General features: G+C 48.6%; 2 non-coding genes across 2 annotated transcripts; one reads left to right on the top strand and one right to left on the bottom strand.

Annotated features, from left to right (window-relative positions):
* Positions 1-21025: 21025 nt before the first annotated feature.
* Positions 21026-21097, top strand: TRNAP-UGG (transfer RNA proline (anticodon UGG)). Its single transcript has one exon. It is a non-coding gene; the product is annotated as a tRNA-Pro (tRNA).
* Positions 21098-21384: 287 nt separating this feature from the next.
* TRNAP-AGG (transfer RNA proline (anticodon AGG)) lies at positions 21385-21456 on the bottom strand. The gene has a single exon. It is a non-coding gene; the product is annotated as a tRNA-Pro (tRNA).
* Positions 21457-22266: the final 810 nt, after the last annotated feature.

Below are 22266 nucleotides of genomic sequence, written 5' to 3'. Positions count from 1 at the left end.
AAATGTAACTCCTCTACTTCATCCTTTTTTTCTTTTTTTCTTTTTTTCTTTTTTTTTTTTTTCTCTTTCCAAGCTTGAAGCTTTTTTCAGTGGTGAAAAAAAAATGGAAAAAGGGTTAAAATGGAGCAGGAGCAAATAAGTCTTTGTTGGCTTTGTATCAAGGAATCACATGCATCAAGTGCTGAAGTCCTTACTACTCTTTAACACCCTTCCCCACATGCTATCTCTGAAATTCCTTCACCTCTCCTCTTGCAGCAGCCAGGACAGCAGCTGTGTGCTGTGTTCAGCTGTCTCGCAGGTATGATAACGTTTGCACCAGGCTATGCAGCTGCAGGGCACCTTAGTCTTTGCAGCGCTTCTCCTTTCAGCTCTGGGGGCATTTCAAGGAACCCCAAACTTTAACTCAGGGATACAGGGAAGGAGGGGTAAAGAGAGGGAAAGACAGCTCCCCCCAAGCCTTTCCTACACAACCAAATGATCTGCAGTCTAGGGGGCAAATCCACTAAGCAGAAATGAGTGAAGCTTTTCCTTCCAGCTTGTTCCTCAGAGCACCAGGCAGAGCAGCTCAGCCTGTGAGACCGAATGCACTGAGTTGTCTTTGACCCCAGAAATGGTCTCACGTGGAGTTTCCCGAGTCAGCGCAGCTCAGAGCCGCCCTCCCTTTCCCCTGCCCACCCATAGCCCCACCTTTCACATTGTGCTCAATGTCTAGCCTTTAGTGACGTCCCGTCATGGGTGGCAGTTGTTCGATCACCCTGTCCCCACAACTGCTGCCCATTGCCCAGCCCTGCTTGGTGGGACAAGCCATGATTACGTTTCCTCCTATGGCAAGGGGCAAGCAAAAAGGTTTCTCTTCTCTTCCTGACACCTGATACGGCCGCTCAGCATAGGACTGCAAGGCTTCTCCCAGCACTACATCCCCATCGCTTGCTCATTCTCCGTGGGCCTCTGTCTGGCTCTGCTCCACTAATGTTCTCTGTGTCATACCGAAACAATCAGCCGGCACCAGTGCGTATGTCTATTGAGACCAGCGAGGAGTGGGTCAAGAGTGCACCTAGGAGAACTTGGTGTAAATAACTGAGTCCATCTGCTTCGGGTCAGAACAGCTCCAACTCATCAGAGGGAACTGAAGAGACTCGAAGGGCAGCTAAGGAGCTCTCCGCGTCCATCCAGGGAGCTGGCACTGGAAGAAGCCAAACAGGCTCTCAGTGTTTATGCTGTCAGCCTCCGAGGTATTCATCTTCATCCCAAGACACATTCCTCACAGCACACTTCTGTGTTTCAAACTGTATCATCGGGAGAGCTACGAAAATAAAAATTGGGAGGAAGATGGAGAGCCATCCTGCCCCGCTTTCAGCAGTTACTGCTTCCAGCCCCTGGAAGCAGTTACTGCTTCCATCCCTTGCCTGGGATGTCTCCTGAGAGGCAGTGGGCAACTGCATGATGATGGTTTGTTCTCATCCTGCCATAGATGCCTGAAATGAAGAATTATATCCCTGTCCACTGCCAGCTTGCTGCCATTTGGGGAAGGTGCAGGAAAGTAAAGAGATTGTTGCAAACCCAATTTTCTGGAGAAAAAATCCTTCTCCTGCTTCTGCCAGCTGGCTCAAAATCTCAGAGCAGTAAAAGGTCAGCAATGGAAGGGATGGTGGGCATTGCTGGTATTTAGGACATGAATATACCAGATAGTTATCTAAGCAGGAATATCCCTAAATTGTCACCTCCTCTCCCCTCTGAGTGTTAGGCACGAGCAAAGTCAGAGCTCTAACAGCCTTTCAGGAACAGGGGTCCAACTTTTCATCCCTCACTCAGTCAATGGATTGAAATTTAGACCTCCAAATGGACGTCAGCTTTGAAATCCAAGCTCGTTTTTTCTCCTCAGTTTCCATACAAACTTTTCAAGAGAGACTTGGCATTTTGGATGCCTCAACTTTTCAGGGTGTGTCCAAGGCAAGATTCCAGTAGGGTCCTGGGACAACGCTGAGCCCGACTTATGCATCCTGTCCCTGCAGTTTTTCTCAAGTCAGGTCCCTTCAAAAATTAGGGTATCACAAAACACACATCACTTCTACAAATGTGGGCACAAACACAGAATTTTCTCTCATGCAATGCTCCTTTTGTCCCATGAACAATATTTCTTTCAGCCCTCAGGCTAGCCAGACTCTATTCTCAGCTTTATCAAGTCTTTTTTTAATTTGAGTATGTTGCTTTCATCTTAGCCTCCAAGGACTGTGATTCATTTTTCCTTTGCATCAATGATGTTTGCAACTCCTTCTACCTGGACCCACCACACTGTTTTAACTCCTGTTGGCATAGCAAGGGAGGTACAACTTTGGCTATGCAGAGGGAAAGATCCTGGTATGAAAGCATTCGTGTCAGGGATAAACCCTCCCCCCATGACAAGGTTGGCCTACCGTTGGGTTTCCAGCCCCGTGCTGCTTTCAGATATCTCAGTTGTGGTTCATATGCTGCATTGCTGGTTGTGCATTGTTACTAGACAAGCTGAATTCCCACGGAGATGGCTCTCCATCCTTCATCATCTCCTTTTTAGCAGCATGGATGTAGCCCCTGGAAGCCAGTGGAACTGCCGGTGAACCTACAGCCCTGTCAACCGATGGACTAGAGGGGAACCACAAATATCTCCCAACCATGACCCATACAAGGAGCTCCTCTTTCCTCAACTCTCTGCAGTGTGCAAGTGCCTGCTGTGTGGTTTTCAAACCTAGCAAGATATTGGTGTGTGGCTTACAGGGGTGAGAATTTTGCGCACAGCAGTTCCTTGGGAGAACAAAAAGCACCTGGAAGCCTTAACAGCAACTTAAGTGATGCTCAAGCCTCTTGCTGGTCCTTTTCTCATAGAGAACTGAAACTTGGGACCACCTGCAACTGCCTCCTTGGTCACAAGCCATTTTTCTGCATCCTGACAAAAATCCTTAAAATATATGCTTGTTAGAGCTGGATTGGCTGTTCTGGACTCTAAAGAAAGCACACAGGGCGAGCCCAAGAATAAAGCCCCAGGGCTATGTACACAGAGGACTCTTTGTAGGTCCCTTGGTGTATCATTCAGCAAAGTGGATTTGGTAGCAATGATGTGGAGCTGTAATTAAAATCTTCAATAGACAGTAATGAAACATGCTCTTTGGGGTCTGATGTCAAGAAACCTCCCTCCCCCCCCCCACCATTTTAATAGTAGCTCATGAACCAGACCATGTGGGCAACTTTGGGTTCTGATCATGAGTTGTCCCACTTGGTAGATGGATCTCAGATAGGAACATGATCAGAGAGAGACAGGCACCTCTAGAGAGCAGTTGAGCCCACCTGAGAGCTGAAGAGGATATCTGCTTCAGCAGATATTATTATTTGCTCCTTAGAAGGTGAGAGGTAGGCAGACTTAGCAAATGTCTACCCTTGGACTCAGCTCGGCAAAAGAAGTATGGTCCTAAAGGCCTTTGCGAATCAGGATACAATCCTGTGCTTTAACTTCTGAAACAAAGACTTTACATGAGGGAAGAAGCTTAGATGGTTCTTTTCTCTATATTTGGGATGCCTGAAAGAGATGTTCAACCTGCTCTGCCAAGGAGAACAGGGTGAGGCAGAAGCAGCATGAGATTTGAAAGCAGAAATCCCTTTGCCTTTTTGTTTTTGTGGCTCTCCTGGTTGTTCTTGCTTGTTTGTAAGCTCCTCGGAAATTTGAAAGGCAGGAGCTGAGAATCTCACAAAACCATCTGCCTCCTGGAAAAAGGGGTTTGCAAAGACACCGAGTATCAGGGACATTTTAGACAAAATCAGGAGGCAATGAGAGCTATTCTGGATTGGGGGGATGGAGATTTAGGGAGTCTGTGTTTCTTTCTTGTGTCTTTTGGAGAGGATGTACCAGATGGAGATGAGAAATCTGCTCTCTACCTGTATATCTGGGGTGCTGACTGTTACCAGCTCCTGCAAAGAAAGATGGAGAGGAAACTATATATGATACAGTTTTTACTGGCTTTACAACTTTGGAAGCAATCAGTTTGCTTGGGGCTGTTCATTCTGTCCACAGCCCAAATTCTGGCTAATTCAAAAAGGAAAATGCCCGTGAAATTCAGACCTCCAATGATCCTTGTCTCTGATGGTGGGACAGTGCTGTGCCAGCAGGACACATTTAGCAGAAGGCCTCAGAAAGAAGATGGCCCAGGAGGTGCTGCACCACCTCTTCTTCAGAGCCACAGGTTTCCACGTCTGTGGTCATGTGTAAGGGACACCATTAATGTCTGGGTGGTTGGCTCTGAGCTAGCTAGCAGCACCGAGCCGAGATACAGCCTTAGCTGGTGGGTAAGAGAGACAATCCAAGCATGTAAATCTCACACTCAGCGTGTGAGACCAGGAAAAGATCGGGTAAGCGATAGCCGGGGGTACCCCCCTCTGGGTCCACTTACACATTGAGAGATGTTTTCACAAGGCTGGAGGGGTCTGAGCCAAAGCACACTGAAGTCAAGAGGAGGTGCTGCCTTGTTTTCTTTTCATGAAAGATGAGAGGCTTGAAGGCTAAGCCATCAAATCATCGGCAAAATATTTCAGAACTGCAGCCGCTCCCATTCAGCCTGGCAGCCCGGAGGAGGGAGCAGGCAAGGGGGGAGAAGAACAAAGTTAGTAAGTCCCATGTTATTAGACCGATTTTCTTAAACTCCTCCTCAGGCAGGAGTTCTCTGGAGCAATGCAGAGCAGGGGGCAATGGGACTTGTGTGTCTGAATTGCCGTGGTTGCCTTGTAGTATTTCCAGTTTTGAAAAAGAAACAGCTACAGCAATCCAGAAGGATAAAGAAAGCACAAGCTCCTCCTCAGGAGCAAGAAGTGGGTTTGTGTCCCAAGGCATGACAGCTCAAGGACAGCTCAAGTGACCTGTTGTAGGCTTTAAAAGTCACTTCATCAAACCTGATTCTAACTAGCTTGGGTAGCAATGTTAGAAAAATCTGATGGCCTGAGATTTGGCCTGGCCACCACTGGTGGTGTTATCACACCCTCCCGATGGCTCCTGGACTGATGGCTGCTTCACTCCTTCACCTTCTCCGTCCCACACTTCTCCCACTGAGACAAGATCAGCAGGACCTGGTAGGGATGTGCCTAAAAGGCTGGAATTGCAGCTCCCCAAATATTTATGCTGTAGATCTCAGAGACTGATTGCTCCACGGAGTGCATCATGACTTGTCTTGCACAAATATTTCTGTGGCCCTTGGGACCTTGGACTTGCATGTAGGCCTTGATGAAGTAATGACTGGGAAACAGCCTGAGGAGACCCTGAGATGTTGTTGCCTGCTGGGTTTTTCCTCTTGAGAGTGCAAGCAAACCATAAGTCAGATTTTCATCTTGTTTGCTCTTGAGCCCAAATCAATAAGCAGGATAGTCCACCCCACAGAGGAAGCAGCCCCTGAAATGCATAAATCTCCACCTCATTTTGAACACTGTTTTTAGTTGGATATTGATTCTACTTTACCACCTTGACACTTCTTTTCTCCTTTCTCACTTGCCAGCTACAAACCGCTTTTTATATTTGCTCTTTCTTATCCTGCGACTAATTTCCTGAAATCCTGCAGTCTTTAAACGTTTTTGGATTGGGATTAAAGTATTAGGAATCTGAGGGACAAACCGACACCTGGACTGCAAACAGCTGGAGCAGTGAACATCACTGCCTCTCCCTCCTCCTCCCCGCAGCCAGCTTCTCTCTGTGCCTCTCTGCTGAAAGCACATTCAGGACAAGATGCGTTAGCAGATGATGTGAGTGCTCTGGTTCCCTCCTGTGTGGTCAGCCGGGCCGTGCACCAGCCATCTCAACTTTGGAAATCAGGCAGACTGGGAGCACCCACTTCATTTAACATGCCTCACCAGGGGCAAGCGGCTTCTTAGCACCAGGGAGGTCCATAAGAGCCTGTTGGCTTGGGCCTGAGTTAAAAGAGGCAATGTCCATCACTTTTCTCCTGCTATCCCTTTGAGAAACGAGGACTATGCTTTTTTCAAGCTCTGGCTTGATAGAAAAGGAAGAAGGCTAGTTCCCTGCAGACACCAATTCCTGAGAGTCTGAAGTGGATCTCCCCTTTCCCTGGGACTCAGGACCTGCCATTCTCTTAGTGACAAGTTGAAGAGAAGTGATATAAACTTCTCTGCCTCACCTGCTTCCTCTCTACATGGAGTTGTGAGCACAGCTGGAAATAATGCAGGCAAGTGGGTGAGCTCATGAGAAGTTTCCATTGAAGCTGTGGCATTAAAACCCTCCAGCCTTTGATGGCGATATCATCCCTGAGCCCTTGCAGCTTTGCTTGTAGTGTAATGAAATTGGAATGGAGCAGCAGCCCATATGCAGAGGAGGAATTTGAGACGTTAAGCCAAGGGTGGATTAAGGTTAAATGGGTCCCAGATCCATCCAAATATTGCCCCACCAGAAAGAAAACTTCCTGGCCTCCCAGGACTTTCTCCTTCCCCCAGAGAGAAGTGGATATGCCAAGACTCTGCTGTGAGAAACTTAATACATGAATGATAGGGTGAAATGTTGGGGAGTGTCTTCCCCAGCGTGTTGGTTTAGATCATCTAATGGGCAGATCTGCCAGGTCTGCTCCACCCCCATGGCTATGACTGTCTAATGGAGTAGTCTGTGGAGAGCTCCTTGCAGAGGCTCTTCCCAATAGGCAGTAGGGATGTGGCTGCCCAGGTCTGTGGTGGAGAGATGCACTATAACATGCAAGCCAGGCTGAACTGTCTGACTTCAGAGCTATAGGATGGACCCTGTGCTGTTTTACTTACTGGCATGAACACCACCTTTCTGTGCACCCAGGTCCTAGGCAATGTGGAACCCAGGTCTGCTGGAGGGGTGGCAAAATGGTTCACACCAGACCTCTAGACAGAGGCCAGTCACAACCCCACCTTCTCACCTTGCCAGGGCGCTCCTCTTGGCATCTCATCCCAGCTCCTCTCCCCTCTTGGGTGGCTGGAGCAGTCTGGCTAACACCCTACACTGCTGGGCAGCCTTGAGCCAGCTGTGTGTATGCACCAGAGAGGTTGCAGGATCTCCATCCTTGGAGATACTCAAAACTCAGCTGCACACCACCATGAGCCTCCTGATCTGGTTGGCTTTGCTTTGAATGAGCATTTGGAGCAGAGACCTCCAGGGATCCCTTCCAACCTCAATTATTCCAGGATTCTCCAACTGCTTCTGCCCTGTGGGATATGGACAAAAAGTTCTGGCACCGAGTAAAGTAAGTAGGATCTGCCCCAAAGGAAAATGCCCTTGGTTCTTTTTTCCTTTTTTTCTTTTCTTCTTTCAGTTGGTTCCTATGGAGGCCGTAGTTACTTTCCAGGCAAAATTTACTGCTTGAGTCTGACAGCTTTCACGAAAAGTTTTCTCTTCCCCACCACTGATTTCCAATTGTCATTTCAGAATACGGGCTCTGTTCCTTGGAGTGCTGTGCCTGAAAGATTATAGTCCTGGATATGTTTGAGCAATGGAGAACACAAACGGCCCACACCTGCAGAAGAAGGATGAGATGAAAGACCTGCCACTTGTCACCTGTGGACTAGTGATCCAGACATTCCGGAGCCCTGGGAAAGTTTGGATTTGGCTTCTCTGCAGCTGTCAGCTGTCTCTGTAATTGCCTATACCTACAGTTTAGCTCTAAATAGGCTGGCGTGCAGGGGAAATTTTGAGCTACCTCTAAGCATCCTGGACTGGGCTCGTGTCACGCCACAAATTCTGGCCCTGCTTAGTGGTTTAGCCATTTGGTTACAGGCAGGTCATTAGTGAGCTTTCTGGTACATTGGACTGTAACATAATCACCATCCCTTTCTTCTCTTTTTGGGAGCAGAGTAAGAGATTCCAGGGCTTTTCTCTTTTGAAGCCACAAAACTAATTTTCTGTGCTAAAAAAGAGGAAAAAAGACCCTATGGCTCCTTCTGGGGGAAGGGGCAGAGTTTGTAATGACTTACAGAGCTGTGAACTAGCAACACAGAACAATAGGTCCCAGGCAGAGGAGGTTTAAAACAAATGAAGTCTAGCCTCCAATATGCCCAGGGGCTTGGAAATAAATGATAGAGTCAATCTGAGAGGAGATCTCATGACTAAAAATTAACATCTGACGCCGGCTGCATGCAGAGTTCCCAGGGAGCAAAACCTCCCATCGTTGCAAAACTGGGGGCTCTCCGGGTTGTGCCTCCCACAAGCCCGTGGTCTGAGCTGAGCTGGAGGCTGAACTACCGCATCCTCAGGACGGTCAGCAGTGGCTTTGGCAGGCATCGCTTAGGGGAGCGCAAGCTTCTACAGATCCCGCTGTCATGTCCTCTGCAGCAACCGCACTGTGTGCGTCGGGTTTCGCGCGTCACGGTGGTCCCCGTATAACGATGGAGACGCGGGAGCTGGTAGTCTGACCCTGGCAGAAGGCTAAGCCACGCTAACGCCAAGAGGCATCACTAAGTTTGGCCTCTCGTTTGTAGGTTTAGGTATTCAGGCTGATTTCACGGTAGCATGTGGTTTTGTTTTTGACTGTTTATTATGGTGTCTTGTGTGTTCTGTTATGAAAGAGAGCTGGGTCTAAAGCTGATGGATGTGGTCCCAAAATGCCTGAGAAACAAGTCTTAGTTTCTTTTAAAAAAAGAGAGGTCTGATTACTCTTTAACTTTATTTTGATGTTATGCAATCTTCCAGTTGGCATCGTTAGGGAAACAGTCTCAAATGGCTCTTAGATACAGGGTTTTCTTGGGATAGCAAAGATGAGCCGGTTCCATGAGAAACTTAAGGACACGTTGGGTCTAATTTAAAGGGACTAAACAGGAAAGAACGAGAATATGCCGCTCTTCGCTGACACCTTCCGACTGGAGACAGTGCCATTACAAACAGCTCCAACCCACCCACTGAAACTGCAAAGTAGCGTCGTTGCCGTTTCAAAAGTGCCTGAGCTAAGGAAGAGAAATCAATGTCATTTAAACTTCATCTTGCTTCTATAGCTGTGTGTTGCAAAAGTTGCAAGGACTTCAGGAGCTCAGGATCGGACCCAGAGAGAACATGGGAGTCCAGCGCAGTGGTCCTTCACATCTTCTCCTTTCCCCACTCCCGTCTTAGTGAGCCACTTGACACAACAGGGTTGTCCAGGCAGGACAGACCGGGTTTGAAAACTAGGTGTCAGAGTAAATGTAAATGTAAAGACTGGGGAATTGTTGGAAGATTGGAAAGGTCCCAGACAAACTTTCCCCCTCAACATCTGAGGCAGCGTGGGATCAAGGACGTACCCCCAGCTCGGGAGAATGAGATTTATTGTGGCTGTTGGAGGTGAGAGCCAGCGACTTGTCTGTGGCTTTCATCTAGTCCCACGAGGCTGTCTGTCCTCAGACCAAAAGCTGTCACCGCAATTTTTTTTTTTTTTTTTGTCACAGTACTTCTGTCTCAGCCTAGAAGCTCCATGAATAGCGGGGTGTGTTCAGCCTCCGCACTGCAAGTCATCGACCTGGAGAGCAGCCCCCATCCTGCCTGTGCTAGACGTGGCTTCACGTCACGCCCTGAGAATATCCAGAAGAACGACATTTCATCCACAAAAATAAAAATAAAATTAATGACCCCTACTCACATTAATTTGGGAAAGAAATCCATGTGCACCCAAACCTTCTGAGAATGTTCTGTTTTCCATCTAGCTCTTCATCCAGTCATAACTGACTAAACTATTTTATATGCCCTTGGATTCTGGCCCAGAAAATGTGTGGTTTCTTAAAATATATATGTATATGCTACTTTAATACCAGCCAATACCTTCTGAAATGTAGGTGGCCAGAAAGGCATTGGCCGGTCTTTTCCTATTACATATTTTAAAAATGAGTTGACATTCGTATATAAATTCTGCATAAGCTTCATGGAGTTTTAGTAGCAATATTGAAAGGGAATGTCAACAACTGCTTAGCTACTAATATGGGCTGGAGATAATAAGTAAGGTAGCTGGGCAAATTGTATTTCCAGGAAATTTTGTCATTTATGCAAAAATGGAACAGCTTGAAAAAAAATAATAAACTTGATTTTTTTTTCATGAAAGAAGTAAGTGCTGTGAGGTCGAAAGGAAATTTGAAAATGGATGTATAGGGTCCTAATTTACTTTAATATTTCCTGTGTAAAGTCTTAAAGTTAAAGATTGATTTTTCCAATAAACATTACAAGCATAATGACCTGGAGGTATGATCACAGATCACGTACCAGATGGAGAGCAATGGAAAAATGGCTACTGCCATTAGAATATTTTTTTGTCTTCTTTTTTTTCAGGGAAACCTGCAGTAGTTAGAAAGAATCAGACTCTGAAGTGTTTAGTAAGAAAATCTCCACTTACTAATGGGAAAGCATGTTGAAAGCACATATATCAAATTTAATTGAAATTTCAAGGGGATTTCTGATACACAAATTACAATTATAATTTGGTCCCAGGATCATAAATAGAGTAATCATTAAGTTTTGGTCAAAACTTTTATTTTCCCAACCAAAGGAAATGTAGTTTTCACTGAAATTAAAACTTCTTTTAAAGTTCTGACTTCAGCAAAATCCCACATTAAAACTGAACAGGCACATTCAGACAGTGTCTAGGGACCATGTATCTACTTTCTCAGAATGGAACGCTTTGACTTTTTTTCACAATTCTTCATGGAGCAGATGCTGCTCTTACATAAGAAAACATTAAAGATTTTAAAAAGGCTGGATGTGGAATTAAATTGAGTGGTTTTCTTAACCTCCTTGATCTTTTTGTTTGTTTGCTTGCTTTGAGTTTTTTTTTTTCTGGTGCATTTTTATGTGTGTGGTTATTTGAAGGGGGGTATTTGGATTTGGAGGGACGGGGCGGGGATGGGGGGGGGGGAGTGGAAGCAACCAAATCCAAGGAATCTAGAACAAAAAAGCCAGTTCTCATTCAGTCCCAATTTCCATTCTAAACTCATTGATAAATGCATTAGAGAGAGCCTATTTTCTGGCTGCCTCCTCTCTTTAGGGGAGAGCAGTTTGGGATGGAGCAAGAAAACCGAGGGCAGGAAAGCACAGCCTTTGGCATGGGTTAGCAGCCACGTCAGAGCCGTCACTCAACAGACCAGAACCACCATCTTCTTAAGGCAAAGCTCGCTTGGTCACTACGGGGAACGGGAGTTCAGGATCTGTCCTTGATTTGACTCTCTCTCTTGGCTGAGCGTGCTTTCAGATACATCCCTGTTTCTTCATGTTTATTTCTTGCTAGCTTCTGCCATAATGTGTCTTCCCTACAGGAATAATTACCAGTGCTCCTGGGTGCATACAGCAGGATGTACTCTTGCATCTGCCGTCCACCAAGCCTCCGATCCCACCCTCCCCCCTTACAGCTGCTGCCTGTGACTTTAACACTTTCTTTTGGGGGTTTGCAGGAGGACAACCTTGTCCCCAGACGCATCCAGCTTGGCGAGCCGACCTGCTCGCTTCCGGGACCGAAGAGCCCTCTGGAGAAAGTTGGTGTGTCCACGTGTTAGCGCTCAATGCTCCTCCACCACGTCAGCAGCTGTGCCAAGGAAACTGAGCTACTTTGGTTATGTTACACGTGTTGCTGTCCCGCCTGTGTCCTGCTGGGCTCCGGGGCCCTTTGCCCAAGACGTTTTATGGTGCATCTGACAGATGGTCCTTCCTAACGTGACCCAGGTGCATGCACCCAAGAGAGCTACAAAGGCACCTGCTCCCCTGCCTGTCGCATTTGGAGCGCTCCTAGAACATCTCCTTAGGTCTGTTTCGGCTTTTATTGGGATAGTGCATAAAATGACATCTTTCCTCATCTCATCTGACCCCCGAGCATGGCATAACGATCAACAACAGTTGTTGGACAACCAAAGATTGTGAACCCCATCACGAGAGGGAAGGATGCAGAGGGAAAAATCGGTGAAAATGTATAGTGTTTCCAGTGAGCTTAGAGAACATTTAAAATGTAACAATGGAACCTGACTCCCTCTGAAAACCTCCAAAGCACTTAAAAATGGGAATCCGGTCTCTCGCCCCCTCTCCGCCCCACATACTCTGAAGCGTATAACAATAGGAACTCTGTTCCTACAGGTTCCCCTACAAATGACCCCTGGAAAGCATCAACTGCTTCCTGTAGGCTTCTGCCATCATCCATTCCCCAGCAATATCTGCATCTGCTTCCAGATCTGTAATCATATTTCCTTAATTGAGCTGTGAAGTAGGATTTACGTGACTCCATTTAGATTTCGTCGCTTGCCAATAAGGAGATAGTTATTTCAAATTAGATGCAAGGAATATGAGATTCTGATCTACGGGAGAATCTAATATCTGTTAATATGTGCCTGGCTATAGGTGATAATTTAAGATGAGTTTACGGAGCCCCTGTAATTACATTTTCTATGTGTGCTTTGTTGTGGTTACCAGGTAACTGCAAAGTAATTACATGAATATTTATGCTTGGCAGGGTAGACACTGCTGATACGTAGGATTAGCATCATTTTTTCCCTTGTAATTCTTTGTGCTAATATCTGGGACTCATATCGGGACAAAGGCGCCTCATCAGCAAAAAAACCCCACTAACGCCATGCTCCTTATCTCAGGCATAAATTGGCTTTTCCCTGAAGCATAGGTGCACTTGTGTTTTGAAATACAAATTGGTCTTTCCTTCCTTCATGATACATCCAGGGCTGCCTTTTAACCAGGCTGGAAATCTCTGATCTTGCCTTTCATAGAGGTTGCTCAACCTGCCATGCGTGATCAGTTCAGCCCAACCAACACAGCTCTGCACGTGCATGTGTGTGCATACGTGTTCCCGTGCGCGGAGGGACACTGGCAGCGGTTTAGCCAGCAGAGCTGAAGTATATAAATGCAAAAAGGGTACGGACACAGGAACAGTCACCGTGCGGGAAGCTAGGGTGTGGGTCACGCTGCCCACGTCCATGCTCTTACCCTGTGGTAAGCGTGAGGTAATGGGAGGTGAAATCATGCCCCTTAATTAGAGGGAGCAGAGCTGGCTCGCATCCGCCGCGGCAGCAGAACGTGTGCACAGCACCTTCCCGCAGATCACCAGCGCGCTGTGAGCGCACGCCCTCGCTGGCTTCGCGGGAGCTTGTCCTCACGGGGCCTCCAGCCTAAACCAGCATGATATCATGCCTTCTGACAACTGGCACGAAGCGATGTGTAACGTGGGCCTCTGCAGCCATCATGGATGGTTCCTGCTCCTAGCAGTTGTCCTCCTAGCAGCGCTGGTGGCAAAGAACAGCAAGGAGCAAGGGGTGTTTGGGGAGAGAAGCTGTGTGAGGCCCTTCTGTCTGGTTCCCACCTAATCCCCAGCCTTGGGATCATTAAATGGCCGTGGGATGTAGATCTTCAAAGCATGAACTCGAAGTCCTAAGGCAGTCCTGCTCCCTGCCACTATATTAATGGGCAGCAAGAAAAAAACCTATCTGCCTCTGACCCAGAGCTCAGGGTTTTCCTCTGCAGACCCTTCTTTTGGGAATGTGTGTCACCAGCGTAAAAATGGGAAACATTTGCCGGGCAGCTCAGCTTGAGGCCTGTGCTGCTCCTCTCAGCCCCTTCCCTACTCAGTATCTTCTAACACTCACAGCAGGCAGGAGAGGATACGGAAAAGGGTCTACAGAAGCAACGTGCCCACAAAACTACAACTGACAATGGAGAAATGACATTTTTCCCTTTGCCCCTAATGTCTACATCTCTGGGCTATTGCACGGCCCAATGCAACTATCCAGTTATCAAGTGCATAAGGCTAAAGTCTTCCTTCCCCTAAAACAGAGCCGCCCCTTCCAAACTACTTACTGGAAAAGGGTTTAGTTGCAAAAAAACCCTTTATTTTCTGCAGAGAGGGAAAAATTGAAAAGAACAACGTAAGGGAACCATCGGGTTTAATGCTTGTGGCACAAATAGCTTTTCCTTCGGGTAATCTGGTCTTTTCTCTTGTGTAAGTGTTGCCCAGTTACTGTACCTGATCTCAGTGATAACTGCTATTAGTCACGGACCTGCTTTTCTTCTCGGCATCCTTCTAGTGTATTTGTGCAAGCTCCCTAAGTCAGGAAGAACAGCCCAGTTGCGCTCCCAGGTTGGGAGAGAGGGAACAGTGCTGAAAAGGAGCTTGGGCAGCAAGAAAGTTCAGATGTGACACTAGCCGCAGAACCGATAAAGGCATTACACAGGGCGTCAGGCACTTTCCCGTTGTTGTTATAACCCAGATTTAATCACGCCGAGCTTAAGCAGGGATTTGGTGGCCCGTGGTTTTAGAAATTACTTTTATTTTGCAGGTGTTTGTAGGCAGGCTGCTATTTGCACATGAAAATGATCTCGCAAAACACGGGTCTGAAGAATGAGCAGTGGGGCTGAATGCTTGGGATCCAATTTACTTCTGAGGGCTCTGGATGGAGCTTTTGGAGTGTGGAAACCTGCACCAAAGAAGGAGGTAGTGATTTGAAGGCAGTCTGCTTTAAAGTTGAAAAGAAGTCATTTGTCAAATTTTTAGATACTGTTGATGTTCTCAAATTTACAGCATGAAAAGAAATCATTTTTAGTGGCAAGGCTGTGAGCAGGAACCATGTCTTTGATCTTTATCTGCACACAGTGGGGTGGGGTCCATGAATTGCAAGGAAAATAATGCGTTGTCATTCTTAAACAAAAACACACTTGCTAATTAAATTGAGGCCCAGTGACCAAGTGACTGGTCTGTGATTTTGGAAATCTCTATTCTATGCAGCTCTGTAGCCTGGGGTAAGTCACTTAACCTCTCTGTTTCTCAGCTCTCCTCCCTATAGCCTCCCTGTCTACAGATGAAAAATTAAGTTGTGTGAACTCCAAGCTGTGTGAACGTATTTCCCTTATCCTTCAGGACTTGGATTCTGATATTAATCAGATGTGCACCCCCTGACGTAGTGTATGGTTGGCCTCCACAGGGTCTCCGTCAGTGAGGCTGCTGTCTGGACTGGCTGCTCCTTGAGGTCACTGCTGGTCATCACAGATTCAAAGATTTGGAGACCCAGGCTTTGGAGGACAGGGGCCAGGCAGGGAACGTGATCCCACAAGACCATGGGAAACACTTCGTCCAGCATTCCTCAACTCCCACACTGAGACATTCCAGCCAGAACTTCCCCAAATGGCGTCTTGACTTGGCTGGGATCTTCATATAAGCAATATTTACACCATCTAACATTAACCTAACTCATCCTGGATAGATCAGATTGATGGCATATGTGTATCTGGCTTGTATCTCTATAGTGGCCATCTGATGGCCAGCAATCCTCTGTAAGCCATGGCTTTCGGTGGGCTGCTGAATAACTGGAAATCCAACAGATCATTTATAAAAGCGGTATATCAGCTTTAAAAACAGAAAGAACAAAATCTGGCTCATAAAATCAGTAAATTACCTCAAAAAGCAATAGAATAACAGATTATCCCCACAGCAATAAAATGACAGATTATCAGTGAGACAACAGATACCAAGTAAAGCAGACAGCAGTAGATCACTTTAAAAGCAGTAGTTTGCCAACCAGTTCATGCGGGGGGAGCAGGGGGGGCGGTTGGCCAATATTGCTTTTTGCTATTGTAGTAGAGTGACTGGCTGATAAAAGGCCAGACAGAGAAAATGCCTCTTAGTCTGTGGGAAGGTTTCCCCACCACATGGAGAACTGCAGTTTCACCACAGAAGGAGGTGCCTTCAAGCCTTGGTCATTACCAGATGGTAAAATCAACTTTTGATGTCCTCCTAAAAGCTGTCTGCTAGATGTTCTCAGTCCATGTCCAAATCGTAGATTTTCAGGGGCTAGTATCTCCTCTTTTCCTTCCTGGAGTGCCCAGGAAGGCTAAGGCACTGAAATAATAACTCATGACTTTCAATCACATGAAGGAGATAACAGTTTAATGGTGAGAGGCTTCTGTTCAGCTGCAGTGCTTGGTGGCCCAGAGGTAGGACTCAATTTCAAATGCAGATGCCTATGTTGAAATGTCCAGCTGCGCTGGGTGTTTCTACTCCCATTTCAGCCACTGGGGACCCAGTCAGAACAGTCAGCGGAGCATGGAGAGCAATTTACCTCCCTAAGTGTAGGCATCTGCTTTAGGGCGAGCTGAATGGCTTTCTGGGTTCTTCTGTACTGATTAGGTCTCTTCTGCCTGCAACAGGACCTCGGCCACCCAATGCAGGTAGAGACACCCATGTAGACCCCCCAGTGTAGTTGTCTGAAGCCCATAGCCAAGCAAAAGCATGCTGTCCATGAATCTCCTGGGAATCACAGACTCAAGATAGACTTTCCAATGTTTTCCAAAGCATCTTCAGCTTTAGGCTAGCAGAAACCTGTCAAGGGCTTATGAGCAGCCATCAGGGGATGGTAAGGTCGTGGTCCAATGTAAGTTTGTGTTTTTACTGGGATATCATTCTCAGGAGCACATGACACATTTTAGCATCAGGAATGGGAGTCTCTAAGGTGAACTCACACCATTAAACAGTAATGAGCTTGAGCCCTGGACCCACTGATAACCCATACCACTTCACTGTCAGCTCACTCTCTGACTTTCTTTCAGCCTCCTCCATCCTGTCTTTTCCAAGACAAACCTGCACTGAGGTGGACTGTTCCTTAGCAGCAGGGACACAAAACAGTTTATGCTCCTCAGCCTTGGGGCCAGTGATCAGGACCTCACTCTCTTCTATTTAGCAGTTACTGCACAAGACTCTGATGCCTGGATTCATCGCTCCTAAGTACGATGGGACTTCCTTGGTTAGGACTGTGGCTGCTCTAGGATCTCTCTGTGGTCATCAAAGAAACCTTCAGCAAGTGATTCAGGCTGTGCCACTGCAGAAGTCTATCTTTTCCCATCGGTTAGGGAGGAGCCCCAGAGCAGCTGCAATTCTAAATTTGGTTCCTTGTTTAGATCAGATGCATCTGTGTGGAAGTGAATAAGGAGCACCGATTTCCAACAGATTTTCAAAAGGCTCTTTATAGCCTCACCGGGTGCCTTGCAAAACTGCAGTGCCAAATGCTCATTAGAAATGAATGGGACACGGGTAGTTCAGAAAACTGCATTTCTTAGTTTGATCACGGCTTTGTCCTCCTAAAAAAAAAAAAAAAAAAAAGAGTTTGAATGCCTTCCTCGCCCACACACCCAGACATGTACATGCCCCTGGAGAGGAAGCACATGGGGGCCAATATGCACACTGCAGATATGTGGAGACACACGTACACATGCAAACGCATGTCTACATGTACGAATACGTGTCTCTGCTTTCCTGTCAAACAGGGTGCACAGCTGCATGCTAGGATTTCTTTAAAGAGTCACAGAACACTGTAGGTTGGAAAGGATCTCTGGGGCCTCTGGTCCGACTTCCTTCTCAAAGCAAAGTCAGCTGGATCAGGCTGCTCAGGGCCATGTCTGGTGGATTTAGGGACACCTAATTGGATTTTCCCATATTTCAGCTTGGGTCATTGCCTGTTGGCCTATCACTGTATGTCTCCGAGGAGAGTCTGGCTCTGGCTCCTCTGCACCATCCCAGCAGGGAGTCGCAGGTGGCAGTGAGATCCCCCTTGGCCTTCTCTCCTGCTGCACAACCTCAGCTCTCAGCCTCCCCTCGTACGTCCCGGGCTCCAGCCCTGATCAGCTTGGGGCTGCGCTAGGCTTGCTCCAGCTTGTCACCAGCTGCCTGGGACCAGAGAGCCACAAATTGGGACCAGACATGGTCTTGCCAGTGCTGAGCAGAGGGGAAATGGATCAGGTCAAATCTGGCTGCTCCCCAGGCCCTGTCCTTGAGCCACACACGAGGAGTGAAGCTGCCCCCATTCGCAGTTCCCATCTCGGCTATGTGCAATGCAAGGATTTGCTTCTTCAGCGGCATCCCCGGCCAGCCCCAGCTGCGTGCAGGTTTGTGTCTCCCTCTTATGAAGGCCTCCTCTTCTACCTCTCCATCCCTGAAGGTGGAGACCTGGGTAACACCGTTCGCCTTGGGCTATTCTGGCAGTGTTGACGCCTGCTGTGCCACCGTGGCCATGTCACACTGGAATGAGTGACAGGGGTCCCCAGTGCTGAAGAGGCAATCATGGTGCTGGGCTGTATCTGAGCAACGCGCTCTTTTCCTGGGTGCATTTGAGGTCCTCCTCCCTGGTCATCACCCCATGGCAGAGCTTTGTGGACTGACCTGGTGGCTGTTTCTTCCACAAAAACTGCATCAAACCTTTCCACATCCCACTGGAATGATGTGCACAGCAAAAAAAAAAAAACACTCCACAATTTCTAGCTCCGAGAAAGCAGCAGAGACCAGTCCAGGTTTCTTCTCTCCATCCAAAGCCAGAGACACCCTGGCAGAGCTAACTGCACCCGTGTAAATGAGATCCGGGTCTGGCATGCAGTGAAGGGAGCTGGTTTGTATTATCAAGTCTCCTTGCACATAGCTTGATTTATTCATTTTGGGAGCAATCTGTGCAGGAGTGTATTCACTGAGCTAATTTTAAGTGCCTTTTTTAAAGCAAACAAACACAGGCGTTCAGATATTCCTCCTCCGCTGTCTCATCTCCAGCCGACAACTTGCTCCAGCAAGAAAATATGACCCCACAAGGAGGGTGTTTTACCACCGTGTATCAAAACAAACATGCACACACACACACACACACACACACACACACACACACACACACAAAAAGGGACCCAACCGCTAACCTCAAGCAGTTTCATTTATTACACACAGTGCCGTCTTTTAAAGGAAACTGCCTACCCTGCTGTGGCCAGCTCTTTCTTCCCCATCAGAGCAAAACCGGTGAGGACCCTGCAAGCAGCCGGGCGCAAGGCTCAGCTCGGCTCGCGCCTCTTGCACAAGGCGACTTTGTTCTGCTCGCGAGCGTCCCGGCTCCTAGCTTCCCGCGACCTCAGCAAAGCAGCAGACATCCCACAACACTCCTCGGGGCACAGCGACGGGCTGACCGGGTTGGGACGGTGACGGGACACCCCATGGTGTCCAGAGGCCTGAACGCTGCTGAGAAGACACGTCCAGGGGTGCTCTGTGGCACCACGTGGGTTGGATCCATCTTGGCTTTCCTGAGGAATGGGCTACATTGCCTGGAGTAGAGCAATGGCTGCTGTTGGCACAGGGATCTCCAAACACGAGGCCTTGCTAGAAGGCACCCAGCTGTCCTTGTGGCCCAAAGTTTTGAGAAGTTTAAGCCAGTGAAGGTCAAGTTGCTCCAAACTTGCATGAAATTACAGTGCTCCTCCAACCCTAACAAGCTGAGAACATCTCAGAGGTGAGCCTCCATCAGCGAGGCCCTCACAGCTATCTCCTGCTGAGGACCATGTCATGGCTAGCTCCTCAGTGAGTCCAAGGATGGACTTAGATGCTTGGGCTCTAAAAGCATCATCTCTGGAGCTAAATGAGAGGGTTAGCTGGTAACTGCACGGGGCTCGTGTTAGGAACCGAAGCACTTGCTGTTCCCCTGTGTTGCTAGAGGACCAAGGGGTTTAGTAGGGCCTCCAAAATCAGACCATTGATTTCCATGCTAAATGTGACCCTGCCAAGCCCCATTGCAATGGGGCTGTTTCTAGCACCCAAGCCCAACACAGGGGCAAGTCTCTGCAGGAGCAGGGCCTGACTTAATGGCACCAGGTAAGCGCCTAATTGGCATCTGCCAGGATGTTTTTTTTAACGTCAGCAGATGTCCCTTTTATCTTATCTGCTCCTGGTGCTGCATAAATAGTAACAGGTGTGGATGGATGGCAGCTTTGTTTGGCTTGGTGACAATGCAGGGTTGTTTCCTGGAGTGGGCAGGTAGTTGTAATGGGAAACAATGGCAGCTATGTGGGGTAATCTGACATCTGCAAAATTTCATTTTCACGAAATTGATGTTTATTCCAGAGCAGCTTTAGAAACAGAGCCTTTTCACAGAAAATGTGCACTGTTTTCAACGTAAAAATATATTAAACCTTTCACGTGTAAACAGAACCTCTCTGAGATCCAGCATCCTTTCTTCCTTTGTTTCCTCCTTCCTTCCTCATGAAATGCAAAAATACACCAATTTTGATCTTTTCTGAAGTCCCTTGCAAACATTTCACGCAAATCTTTCATGCAAATAGTTGCAATGAAAACGAACCTCGCGGTCTCCTCTTCATCATCAGCGCCGCACTGAAAAGGCTCTGGGGGCTCCTGCGAAATCTGGACGTGGCTCTCTGTTTTCTCAGACTCTCCGTGGATGTTTTTAGCTGTGGTTTTACCCCGAGGCTGTCAGCGGGGCACATCGTTGAAGGAGGAACAAGTAGCCCGTGCTGCGGGGACAGTCAGGAGGAGGCCACACACACGCTGATTTATAAGGGCCCATTGAAATGTGTGCCCTGAACAAAATATCATATTCCTGCCTCCGCAGACACAAAAACACCCACAAAGACAGGGGATTTTTTTTTTTCTGTCATTTTTATAACTGAAGGGTTTTAGATAACACCACGGAGGTGCAAGTCAGGACTCACAGCCCGCGGCAAATGCTCAGCCCTGCAGAGACACAACACAGCTCCCATGTCTCTTGTAGGACGTCCCCTGTCACTGAAAGACATCAAAACCAGGGGAAAAGACCCAGTTGCTTAGAGACCCAAGCTCTGGGCTGAGGGGAGGGAGAGGGAAGAAAAAAGAAAGAGGAAAGGAAAGGAAAGGAAAGGAAAGGAAAGGAAAGGAAAGGAAAGGAAAGGAAAGGAAAGGAAAGGGAAAAGGGTAAAAGAAGGGAAGGGAAGTGAAGCAAAAAGTGAGGGGAAGGGAAAAGGGGAGGGAAAAGGGAAAAGAAGGGAAGGGAAAGAGGAAGGAAAGGGAAAAGAAGGGAAGGGAAAAGAAGGGAAGGGAAGGGCAAAGGACGAGGGCAAAGGACAGGAGAGCAATTCCGTGGCAGGTGGTGCGGGTGTCTGTCCGAGCGGTGATTTCAGACCCTCCGAAGAGGCGCCGGTCCGCAGCCCCAGGGGGAGGCCCCGGTGCCGGTGCCAGTCGCGGCCCCTCCGGGCCCCGCAGTTCCCCTCCCCGCCCCGCCGGCGCTGCAGCGGCCTATAGGGTTGTCGCGCACAAACTAAGCAGGCGGCTCGTTGGTCTAGGGGTATGATTCTCGGTTTGGGTCCGAGAGGTCCCGGGTTCAAATCCCGGACGAGCCCTTTTTGCTTTAATGCAAAAATCTTTCTTTCTTCTCCCCGCCCCCGCTTCCCCGCTCCGCACTGGGGCTCCGCGGCGGCGGCGGCGAGCCCCCAAGCCCGCCGCAAAGCCCGGCCTGGCCCCTGCCCGCGCCGCGCAGCGCCTCCGGGCGGTGCAATCCCCTGCTCCGAAGCGGGGCTGTTTGTTTCCCCTTGCGGGGGAGCAAGGGGTGGATCTCCAAGGGAGGATTCAAAACCGGAAGGAGAAAAAAAAAATCTGCCCACTCTTTTTGGGAAGGGGGGAGAAAACAGGGCTCGTCCGGGATTTGAACCCGGGACCTCTCGCACCCTAAGCGAGAATCATACCCCTAGACCAACGAGCCGATACATATGGTTCGCCCCCGCCACTATTCTATGCATACGAATGTGACGTCAGCGGGACCTGCGCGGCCCGTGTCCGCCGCCACCGCCGCCGCCGTGCAGCGCGCGGCCCCGCGCCCCGAGCGTCCGCTCCGCGACACCCACATTGCGCCCAGCCCTGCCAACACTTGCACCCGCTCTGCAACCACCTGCTTCCTCTGCACCCACCTCTGCAAACACGTGCTCCCCCTCGCGCCCCCCCTGTAACCACTTGCTCTCTTGCACCCACTTTTGCACCCACTTGCTCCCTTTGCCGTCTGCAGTAACCCCCTGCTCCCCTTGCACCCACCCCCACAGCCACCTTCTCACCTTGCACCCCTCCACAACCGCTCGTGCCCCTTGAACTCACCCCTGCACCCACTTGCTCCCTTGCACGACCCACTGCGGAGACCGGCCACAATCTCTGCCCTAAATCTCCATTTTGCTTTAACTCAACGGTGTAAAACTTGGGTGAGAAACTCTGCCTTTTGGAGCACCTGTGAAGCAAGGGGAGAGGCGGCATTCGAGGCTGCTGCTCAACTGTCCCCCCGCATTGCATCTCCCGCGGGTGCCTTCGCGCTCGGCCCGTTCTCGCTTCAAACACACTGGTTATGCGCACGCTTCCTGAGTAAATAGTGTCACGTAAATATTTACGCCTCGTATGTGGTCTCCTAACTCGGGGGTGCACATACAGCCCTGACCCACGGCGGAAGAGTTTGATTGACCCCGGCGGCGCGATGTGATTTGTGGCAGGGAGGGGATGGGCGGGCAATTTCAGCCACATGAAAAGGATG

Source organism: Apteryx mantelli, chromosome 1, assembly GCF_036417845.1.
Source record: "Apteryx mantelli isolate bAptMan1 chromosome 1, bAptMan1.hap1, whole genome shotgun sequence".
In the NCBI taxonomy this organism is placed as follows: Eukaryota; Metazoa; Chordata; class Aves; order Apterygiformes; family Apterygidae; genus Apteryx; species Apteryx mantelli.
The sequence above is the reverse complement of the archived record's forward strand: the minus strand, read 5'-3'. Positions and strand labels throughout refer to the sequence as shown.